Genomic DNA, 12,023 nt, shown 5'->3' with positions numbered 1-12,023 from the left:
ACGGGTTCAGCAACAGAGGCTGGAGAATGGATGCAATGACCCCTCTGGGTCCCTTTCAGCATCAGTATCCAATAACTTTATGATCTCAAAGAATAATCTGTCTGCAGCCAAACATATTTACAGCCTGCTTCCTCTCTCTTCCCCTTTCTCCACCCCACCCGATTTTTTTCCCTAAAAGACTAAGGCTTTGATCGAGGATCATAACCCGAGATGATGCAATGTGTTTGTTTTGGCCTCCGATTGGGTCTGTGTCTGTTATTAAAGGGTGTGCTAAGTCTGACCTTCCTACCGGCTTAGTCCCAGGTTCAGGACCCACTCCACCAGGGGTATGACTCACCTCTGAGTTGAGGTCTTCTTGAAATCATGGGCTATGGTTGGGTATCCAGGGCTTGAAGGGGTGTGGGCTCTCTGCCTCCACTTTTCTTTTTATCTGCATGTGACATATCCAGATCCCTTTGTGTCTCTATATCTTTCTACTGCTGTACATGTTTGTGTGCCTTTCTGGCCATGGGAAAAATCTCAATTGCTTGATAGTGTTTCAATTAAATACAATAAATATTTACTTTCTGCAAACAGTGCTTGGATATAGCGATAAAGTTTGTAGGCAGATATAGAAACAACCATTAAAAAATTTTACAGCAAATTGTTTGTTTTAGAGAAAATAGAAAATACAAAAAGGCAAAAACAACAACTATAATATAGTATTCATATTTTGAATATATCCTTTCAATCCATACACATATTTTAAGTAACATAAAAATGGGATCAGTCTATGGCCATGCTACCCTGAACAAGCCCGATCTCTTCTGATCTCGGAAGCTAATCAGGGTCGGGCCTGGTTAATACTTAGATAGGAGACCACCTAGGAAGACCAGATGCTGTAGGTGTAAAAACTAAGGGATTGTAAGCTGACAAGGTCTTTGCAATCTGTGAGGTAAACCAAGGGTTTCCTCGCCTAAAAAACACCAAAACACTTTTTGACAACCTGATTTTTATTATTGTTTTTCTCCTTAACAGTATGAAATAAGAATATCTTAAACTTCTATAATTCTAAGCTTAGATATACTAGTACCTTATTTAGAGCTATACTGTCCAATACAGTAGCCAGTAGCTATATGTGGCCATCTAAATTAATTAAAATTAAGTTAAATTTTTGAATTTAATTCTTCAGTCAAACTAGCTCAGCAGCACTTGAATATTCCCATCATTGTAGAAAATGTTATTGGATAGTGCCATTCCAGCAAGGTACATTTTCACAAGAACCACCTTGAAGAAAGATCTTAAGAGCATCTATATGCAATAGTTTCCTCAAATTTACAATCACTAATGGAGAAGAAACTACTCAATCTAATTTTTAAATCAACGTTTTATTACTTAGTCTTCTTTTTCTTGATTACTTCTCTCCGCCCAGCGTTGATGATACATTGATCCATATCTCCTACATTTGAAGGATGTAAAAGAGATTATAGAGGCCCAGTTTATAGAAGGCTGTTATGGGCTCTCTGTGTGTGTATGTGTTTCCATGAGATAGATTGGACTCTATTCTACCAATGCTGCTCAAACTTTAGTGTGCATCGGAGTCACCTGGAGAGTTTATTTTCCTATACCTTAAGCTCAGAGATTTTGATTCAGTAGATCCAGCTGAGGGCCTGAGGATCTGCATTTATGTTAGGTGTTATCGACGTTGCCTGTCCATGGACCACACTTTGTAGAGCACTGCACTATATTACTTTTATAATTACTTTTATAATTAGAAAAAAATATGGTTGTTACCTGCACTATGACAGACAGATTCCTCTGGTACCCTAATGATGAATACACAAAAGAAATTTCTACATTCTGTTAAAACCACCAGGTTGACTACTAGGTGCCAGGCACTGTGCTAAGGGCTCTTTATCCACATTCTTTCACCAAGTTCTCATTGTGCACCTATAATGGTGTTTTTGAAGCACTGTTGACTCATTACTTAGAAGTCTTACTATGTTTCAAAGGACAACCTTTGATGTCTAGTCCCATGCTCTCAGTGTCTTTTAACTGAAGACTGAAAACATCACTGCCTACAAGAAATAGGCAAACCGTGGCAACAAAACTGGCTACATGTAATTCAAAATGAAATAGAATGTGGGCCATGTCAGGCTAGAAAGCACATACCCCACAAAAGCGACCATAGCAACCTTTGCTATGGGAGTGGTCAGGCCCTGCTCTGCCTCAGTTTCCAATTTTTTTAAAGAAGCCAGAAATCCAGAATCTGATATGAATTTTTCCAATTATTAATTGTTAAAAACATACCCAAGTTAATTTTTTTTTTTATTAAATAGGGGCTAACCATCACGGCGAACTCAACTCAGCCTATGGGCCACTAGTTTGTCACCTCCATTACAGCTCCCTAGATTCCTCCAGACCATTTCTTAGCAAGCTCCGGACTAGTAGTAGGTTTATACTTTTCTAGTGTCTCCTGCCTAATCTTTTATACAAATATTTTTTGCATGTAAAGCTTCAATTCCTTTCTCCCTTCTCACATCTCTATACCCCTGCCGCCAGCTAGTTCTTAAGGACAATAATGACTTGGGTTTTCTCTTCCGTTTTGTTTTGTTTTGTTTTGTTTTGTTTTGTTTTGTTTTGTCTTAAGTGAAGATTTCAAGTTAAGTTTCCCTTCTCTTTCTCTGGCTCTGGTTTCCTTTTTGGTTGCTCATTCTTATATTAAATGACCAAAATCACGTCCTAGGATGGGAAAAAATAAATTGAATGAATCACCTCACAGACTGACCAAAAATCTCTGTCGACATCTAAGCCATCAGTGTTTCATGTCAATAAACTCAGTTTAATTTTTATAGACTGGTGATGACTAACTCTATAGGGAAAATTTGGGCTCTCGATTTTTCTCAAGGCTTTTAGTCAAGGTTCAAGAAAATGGGATCAGCTATGGAAAAAGTGCTCAGAAATACCTTTTAAAGACATTCTTGCCTCTTAATACCTGTCTGCACAAAAAAAATCCCTCCATGAGGAATATAAAAGTATCATTTTATCATCATCATTATGATTATTAAGGGCTAACACTTACTGAATACATCTATGTAATAGACATTATACTAAGCATTTTACATACTTTATTCTCATTTCTTCCTCACAATAAATGATGGAGTCTTTACTCCATTTTTAGGCCCATTTATAACAGCTATTCTCCTGCTTTCAGTTTTAATGCTCACAGAAACATAGGAAAATTAAATTCAAATTAAGAGAAATTGTGAGTTGATGTCATCCATCCCTCAGCCCCTAGGTAGGATAGAATCTTGCTCATTAGGGAATTGTGAGGGGAAAAAAATCTGTTTAAAAGTTATTAAAAAGATTCTTAATGAAGATTCCTCAGCCTCTTTCAGTTACTCATTTTGATATATAATGATCTTTACATTCCAAATTCTTTTATTTGATGTACGGCCTACAAATCTTGAGACTTCATTTGGAATTTTATCTGGAATTTCATCTGGAATTTTGTTTGTTTTTCCAATTGAGATTTAAAAATAGGTTATTTATTTATCCTGGGACCCTCCTTTTATAGTACACATAGCTCTCTCTGAACTCCCCAGAGTAATTCATTCAAAATGGGAGATAATATGTGTGAATATGCATGTGTATAGTTTGGAGATAATTCAAGACAAAAGCTACATAAAATATCTGCCTAGTGTCTCTTTAAGCCAGTATTGTTATTCAAGGCTGGGGTCAGATTCTTGCTATTTGTTTTCCATTATTATATATTTGTTTTCCATTATTTGTTTTCCATTTGTTTTCCATTATTTGTTATTTGTTTTCCATTATTATATATTATACATCAACCACGAACTATGTCATGGGGTAAAGAAAGCCAGTGACTGTTTTCTGTAGACTGGATAGAAAACTTGGTATGTTAAATCCTAAAACTTTCTGTTTTCATACCACCCTTCACTAAACCACCTGCAGTATCTCCTCTTCCTTGTGGTGGGCTGCCTAATTAATTGTTACTGGACATGAACAGCAATCATAAAAGTAAAAGTGCTTTGCAAGTATTGATTAGTTATTAATTTATCATTGCATTCATTTTTTTAAAGTGTGTTTACATCAGAAACTATCTTTATCCCACTTTACAGATAAATAAATCAAAGCTAATAATAGTGGCATGCATTTATCTAAGGTTACACACCCAGAAAATGAAAGAAGGATGCGTGGGTGTGTTTGTTTGTGTCCGTGTGCATGCAGTAGGAGTATCAGGTGTGTATATGAAAGCTGGGGTTAGATTTTTGGCCTCTGAATTTTCCTCTCTTCCATGGCCATCTATCTCTATTAACTGTACAAATGGCTTTTGGGTAGTAATGTCAAGCAACTCCTGACACAGGCTATTTAATAACATAAACAATGTTATAAGGAGAACTGATGACTGCAAACTTGCAACTATCTCTCTGGTTTCTCCAGAAAAGACCAAAAACTGTGGTTCCCAAGGAGCAATGGTGCAAAGGGAAATCCAAGAATCCTGAAGCAAAGAGAAGATGCTCAGAGGAAGAGAAAAGGGACAGAGACTGAGCAAGATATACTATTCCAATAGTCAGAAAACTTGAACCAAGAATTGCTATTTCCTGCTGGTTCAGGCCTAGGACCAGATCTCAGGGAACTCAGCCAGGGAATTCAGTCTTGCATAGGAGGAACAGAGTGGACCAAAAAGGATGATGTGAACTCACCCCTCTCCCTGTAGCCAGCATGGAGGTCCTCAGCCAGAGAGACACTGATTGTGTTGGGTCAAGCTTATGAGAGAGCCTTAAATTCTGAAAGGTGGTTGCAGGGACAGCCTTAGCCTCTGTCTGGGTAAAGTTGTTTGCCTGTGTGAGGTTACATGAGGATGCAGTGTTATTTTTATTCCATTTTTTCTTCTCTTAACTACCCAACCCTAGGTTTCTAATTTTTTTCCCCTTAAGGTTACTTTTAGAAATTATATTTCCTTATCTCCTAACCTAAACAGATTTCATTTCAGCCTGAAATCTAGGGGTTTACAAGAAAAGTTCCTTTCCTTCTTTTGATTGTCCATGTTCTTCATTATGAAGATATAACAAAGAGAAATCATCGAACACCATCTGCTGGATCACCATTAATATGCACCCCTGGGCACAAGTTCTTCTCTATTTTCATGTCTCTTTCACCTAGAACCTAAAAGATGTCATCGAACCCCTCAACCACCCCTCCAGGAATCCATGCACAATTTATTTATTAAGAAAAAGTTTATTTTTTTGATTTTTTAAAAAGACACTTCTGTAACCCTTGTTATGTGTCAGGGGCACATACTTCACAAGTATTAACTCATTTAATTCTCACAACAATTTAATGAGGTTAGTACCACTTTTTAGATGAGAAAACTGAGTTATAAAGAGGTGATATAACTTGCTCCAGCTTCACAGCTCATCAGTGCGGAGATCAGAATTCCAACCTAGACAATATGGCTCTGGAGTCCTTCAGTTTTAACCATCACTCATGCTTCTGAAGCTCCATCCTGCTGATAATCACCTCCTGTACTTGCCCTTTAGTTATTTAGGTACTAAATTTTCTTATTCATATGGGAAGACTTCCTTTTTTGAATAGAGATTCTGGTGTTTATCTCCTCCATGGTTCTACTTGCCTTATATTGAAAATAGTTTATATTGACTGTGCGTTTAGCTCAGGCTTTTATGCTTAGAGTTACGGGGCTGCTGGGGCCTCAGATGGCCCCATACAACTATTTTATAGGGTTTGAAGATGGATATGACCAAACCTGGCACCTTCTTCTGGACCAAAACCACACAAGGAAAGAAGAGAAACAGCTCAGTAGTCAAGGGTGCTCAGTCAAGCCACATAGTTCAGATTCTTAGAATCTGGTATCATCTGCGCCACCCATGATGAGTCACTTCCAGGCAGTCCCTGCCTTCTTATGGGCTGGAGCCTGGTCTTGACGGTGAGGAATTTCAACAGGAATGGATGTCACCAGCTCCTTATACAGTCACAAAACCACTTCTGTTGGGTTCAGAGCCATGGAGCACCCGCACTACATTCCTTCCTGCCTGTAAAGCTTCCATGGCTTCCCCGACACCCAAAGGAAAGAGAAGAGAAAAGGGGAAAGGAGAAGTGAGAAGGCAAGGAAAGAAGGGGAGAGGAGAGAAGAGAGGGGATAGAGGGAGGGAGGAAAGAAAATTTTAAGACTTAAATCATCCAACAATCTTTGGACTACTCTTTCTGTCTCCCCTCCAGTAAGTGTTTCACATATGGTGCTCTAAAGCTTCTTTCCATTGCCAGAATTCCACTGCTTAAGACCCTCTGAGACTTTGGATTGCCCAAGTTCAAGTCCAAACTCCTAAGCATGGGGGAAAAAGTTATTCATCATCTGGTCTCCATTTTGCCCTTCTGTTTTGCCTCTCTACACTTTCCATATTCTCACATTCTCTCTCCTTTCATTTCCTCTCCCCACCCCTCCCCTTCTCTCCATCCTCTTTCTGTCCCTCTACCCCCTTACCCTCCATTCACACTAGACTGCTTATAATTCTCTAAAGCCAGTATCCTCCTCTTGCCTCCTGATGCTCACGATCTTCCCTTTCCCTGGAATTCCTTTTCCTATTCCCTTAATCTGTTCATAATTTCTCCTCAGTGTCTAGGACCGCACCTAGCTTTTCTCCAGGGAGCCTACTGACCAACCCCCCTCTACCACCCTTTATGCCTCATTGCTCTGTAATGCAACAGTATGCCTCATAGTATTTTACTCTCCGGCCTCGATGGAATCTTTGTCATGTTATCTCTGCAAAACACAGTGCTTGGTACATAGAAGATATTAGTAAATAGTAGTTGAATGGATGACATCAATACTGCATAGCTGTGCAAACCGGTGCCCATTCCAGGCAGGGGTCTCAGATTACTTTCCTCATGTAACAGATTAGAAACCAGACCCAGAAAGAGGTCAAGTCATTTGTATAGACCATGAAGTTATTAATATTACAGCTGGGACTGGAACCCAGACCACCAGGCTGTGAACTCCTTAAGGACAAGGAACACAGCTTATTCATCTTGTGACTCCAGTGCTCAGTGTCCTGTCTGGAAGGGAGTAGGTGCCTAATGAATGAATGTATGAGTACACTGGCACCGAGTTCTTTCCACTGCCTAGGGCAATGTGGAACAGCAACTCAGCAGTATTACATTGGGTTTGATCACTCTAGACTATGAAACTGAACAATTAGAACCATCCAATTCGGATTAGGGCCCAAGTTACCTGTGGCCAAGATTCTACCAATCAAGCTGACAATTGTCAAATTGCTTTGACATTGTACAATATTGATATAAACTACATTTACTTCCTGAATTGGTGCATTGTAACAACTTCTTTGGCATCACCTACAGACGTGGCCTAGATATACCGTTACCATCATTCCAAAAGAAAGAGGCTGCTGTTATTTTTAAAGTTCCTTTGGAAAGTAGTTGATATGATCCCCTTGCTTATTCATTCTGATGTCACTCAAACCATTGGAGAGGAAAGTTCCTCTTTACGTCTTGCTACAATCGCTTCTACTTTGTGTTTGGAATGTTTCTGCCAGGAGGTCAGATGACAGCAGATAGGACTGGCTTTTGCCCCAGTATCTGCCCGATGTTCCTGGCTGAGTGGGTGGTACAGATAAGAGCAAGTAAGGGTCACGTGATGCTAACACAGACCACAGCCTGTATGCAGGGACTGGTTAGCCCTGCCACCTGCACAGAGGAGTTGCAGAATGGAACAATCTTGTTAATTTTTTCAGAAGGTGACTCTCAAGTAGTCAGGTTTTCAAATGTAAGTTTTCCACTTAAATAACTTGTTCTAAGTTCACACAGCTAATACCTTCTCTGGACCATTTTTCCCATCTGTGAAATAGGCCTAATGATGACTATCTTATGGATGTGTCGAATATAATTTATATAACACACTTCATAAAATGCCTAGCACATCATGTACAGTAAATGTGACACACACACACACACACACACACACACACACACACACACACACACGCCTTCCAGGGCTGTGAGTAGTTATTCTCATGGGTAAATCAGCATCTGTGCTGTGAATTTTTATTTGGGGGCTCATTTAAAAACACTGTTTTCTCTGTTCATATCCTCTTTATCACTCTATTGATTAGCAGCCTTCCGAACATGCTCTGAGGATGACTGCCCAATATCTCCCAGTTCCCCCAGGGCCTCCCAAAGCAAATTTCGTGTTCATCGCCATAGCTAATATTTTAGAAGACTACCTCAAATGTGCTCCTCAAATTTAGTGAAAGTCATTCCCGTTGTTTTCTTTTCATATGATATGAGAGAGAGAGAGAGAGAGAGAGAGAGAGAGAGAGAGAGAGAGAATTCTATTTATATAGGTGAAATATAACAAGAGGACAGTGGACAACCTACCTGCCTCTTTCTGCTTCTCACTACAGAGCATGAATGTACAACAGAGACTTGAGCTTGGGAGCATGGGAGACCCAAGCATTGGATAAAAACCATTCCCAAATTAATGGGTCCTTTTAGCATGTATATCAGAGAAGAAAAGCTTATATTAAAGACAATTTAAAAAATCGTGGCACTCTGGTGAGTGTTGAGCAAGCACATCACTAAAGTCTGAGTAATTAAGGACCCCCAGGGAAGAAAGCCCAGGCCTATAGCACAGAGGAGGTGACAGGAAAGCTGTGGTTGTATCAGAGAAGGTTCCACTGTAGCAGGATCTGGAAGCAGAGAAACCCCTCCTGGCCTTGGCAGTGACTTCCCTTGTCCACCTTAGTCAAGGGTTTTTACCAGATCCTGGATAAGGAGTTGCTGGACGATGGCTACCAGATCTCCAGTTACTGCCAGTCGCATCCTTGTATATTTTGTGCTGAAATAATTTTCAGTGGTTTTCATTCCGTGTTTGTAACGCATACTTAGTGAATACTTCTGTCAACTTTAATAATGTTTGAGTAGGACAAACTCTCCAGCTTTGTTCAATCTAGGAATCCATTAAATAAAAATCTTCTACCCAGAACAAGAAAAATCAAGGTAAACAGCACCTTTTGATCTTTAAAGAATCTTGTCTTACGAAAAAAAATTTCTATCATAATCATCATCTTAGATTTCTAAGTCAGGGAATGATTTGTTTGCTGCTTGTCACTAAAACATGAAAATAATTTTTAAAAATAAGGCAGCACTGAATGGGTCCCACCTCCCCAACTAGACTGGCATGTCTTTGGCAGTAGAATGTTGCCAGCTTCTATCTCTGGGTGGTGGAACTAAGACTCGATCAGCTTCATGGTGGACGCAAAGGATGTGGAGATGGTGATGGGGAATGCAGGGGCCTCACCTTCCCTAGGGACGCTGGGGAACAAGATTCACTCTGCAGCCTCCGCAGTGCTTAGCCACAGTCCCAACTGAAGCCTAGGTGCCACGACTTTGAGGGGACATTTCAGCCTTGGCAACGCAAAAGTTCAGCAGCCTCCCGAGCTGTATAAAGTGAGCACTTTAGGGTCCCTGAGTGAGTATTTAGACAAGGTCATCCACTTAGTCATGTTATTCTGTTTGTTTCCCATAATTCTCCCAATCAGAGAACCCATGTTGACACAAAGGCAGAGTTTGCTGGTCTTTGTGGGTCTGACTGTTTACTTTGCCGCTGCTGTTGGTTTTGAATCCCTCCTGCTTTTCCAGGGATAAGGCTCAGACTGGGGGAGCAGCTTTGACAGTTGGGGAGAGGATAGGGGAGAATTCTGGCTCCTTAGAACAGGGCAATCTGGCAAAATATTGGACCTATTAGGACACATGTAGGGGACTTGGCCCACAAATCTGCCCTAGCTTTAGTGTTGCCAAAGATACTTAGTGGAATAATTAAAGCATAGGTTTGTCTAACAACTCAGACTTTTCCAAAATTCCTTTACAACCAGAGCTCTATTTATGTACAAATTAGGGTAGGACTGCAATTATTCCCATGTTACAGAGGAAAACGTGGATTTCAGAGAAGTTCAGTGACTTTTCCTAGACCACACAGTAAGTTATTAAGGACTGGAGTCTCTCAACAGTAAGTTCATGTCTTGTAATGTTTTTATCCCCAGAGCCAGGCTAATAGAAGTTTGTTGAAAAATGAGGCTGGCCTGGAAGCCAGTCTTTTCTCCACTATTGGGGTTGTCTAATTAGGCAGATAAAAACACAGGGATCCCAGCTAAATTTGAATTACAGAGCAACAAGGAATACATTTTTGGTATAAGATGTCTCAAATATTTCATTTCATGGAAAATCTCTTTTCTTCTCCTCTGCTCCTCTCTTTCTCTCAATTTGTTCAGTTCTCCCCTTTAAAGGGATTCATTTCAATGTCTTCTCATTGGTAATGTTTGTTGCCAACAACTAAAATTCAGTAAAAACTTCAAATGCTAATGTTTTTTGGCTTTCCATTCATTGCATACTTTAACGAAAAATTTTCAATATATTTGGAGTCAAATACAAACAAAATGTAAAGAACTTGATCACGAAAAGATACCCTTACCCTAAAGACCCTTAATTTGATGTACTAAGTAATTCTTTTAACAGATCAAATATTTCTAACATTTGATTCATGAGGAGCAGCAGAGTAAATGTGTGTTCTGCCATGCTAAATTATTATTTTGTATTACATATCAGCTTAGTCACATAAATTTGTAGTGGAATTTTTCTGTGTATATTAAAGCATTTCTAGAATTTTTCCAGCACAGCTGCTTTGTACAGAGTTCCTGCATACTCCTTGCAGTGTCCCTCATCGGTAATGTTTTACATGACCATGGTACATTTGTCACATAAAAAAACCAACAGTACTATTAATCGAATTCCACGCTTTATTCAGATTTTACTAGATTTCTATGAATGTTCTTTTTCTAATGCAGGATCCCGTTTAGGATTCCACACCACATTGAGTTCTCATGTCTCCCCTGGTCCATGACAAGTTCTCATCTTTGTTTTTCATGACCCTGAGCACTTTGGGGAGGGCTGGCCAGGTACTTTGTAGACTGTCCCGCCATTTGAGTTTGCCTGACGTATTTTTCACGGTTAGTCTGCGGTTATTGGATTGGGGGAGGAAGACCATAGCGTGAAGTGCCCTTCTCGTCACCTCATATCAGGGACACATGCTGCCAACATGACTTATCACTGGTGATGCCAACCTGGACAACCTGATTAACTCAGTGTTTGCGAGGGCTCTCTACTGTCTAGTCACCTTCATCCCCCTTTCCACAGTTTGTTCTCTGAAATCCAGTCACCACACTCAAGGGCAGGAACAGGGGGCATTAAGCTTCTCCTGTAGGAGGAAGTATCTAAATAAATTATTTGGAATTTTGTAAGAAATATTTGTCTGCTCTGTCTCACTTATGTATTTATCTGATCATTTATATCAGTATGGACTCATGGCTATTTATTTTTACTCTGGGTTGTAATCCAAGACTATAATATTAATTTGTTGCTCATATTGTTCCACCTTTGGACATTGGGAGCTTTTACTGTTGGCTCTTATGTTTCCTTCATATACTCGCATCATTGGGGACTTTTTAGTGCTTCCTTACTTTCAGGCACTTCCAGATAATCTAGGTTATAGCTATTATTTTTAAATGTTGAACATTAAAGTTTATTTGAACAAAATTAAAAATTATCTGTGCAGCATAATTGGTTTCAAATATATTTCTATTCCACTGATTTCCTAATTTAGTAATAAGATTGTTTCACTAGGACATTCTCCACATATAATTTATATTCATATAATCATTACAAAATCAATTTTATCTTCAATATCACACTGTTAACTAAATTTGCAGCAGCATTTATAATCATGTCAGATGTTTCACTTTCAACACACAGAATGAACTTTAAAAAGCTTTGGTTTGATTCCGTGAATTGAATGCAAAAAAAAAAAAGGAACAATAATTGGAATCAACCAACTTTCTATTGGTTGTATCTATAACATTTATATAAGATTCTTCTCACTTAACTATTGGCCAAGTTTCCCCTCTGCTAATAAAGCCAATACATAATAGCTTATC

General features: G+C 39.3%; 1 pseudogene; it reads left to right on the top strand.

Moving 5' to 3' along the window:
• The first annotated feature begins 768 nt into the window (after nt 1-768).
• LOC112475422 lies at nt 769-887 on the top strand (annotated as a pseudogene).
• The last annotated feature ends 11,136 nt before the right edge of the window (nt 888-12,023 follow it).

This window comes from Pteropus alecto, unplaced genomic scaffold, assembly GCF_000325575.1.
Source record: "Pteropus alecto unplaced genomic scaffold, ASM32557v1 scaffold110, whole genome shotgun sequence".
In the NCBI taxonomy this organism is placed as follows: domain Eukaryota; kingdom Metazoa; phylum Chordata; class Mammalia; order Chiroptera; family Pteropodidae; genus Pteropus; species Pteropus alecto.
Note: the sequence above shows the minus strand (reverse complement) of the source record. Positions and strands in the feature narration are given on the sequence as shown.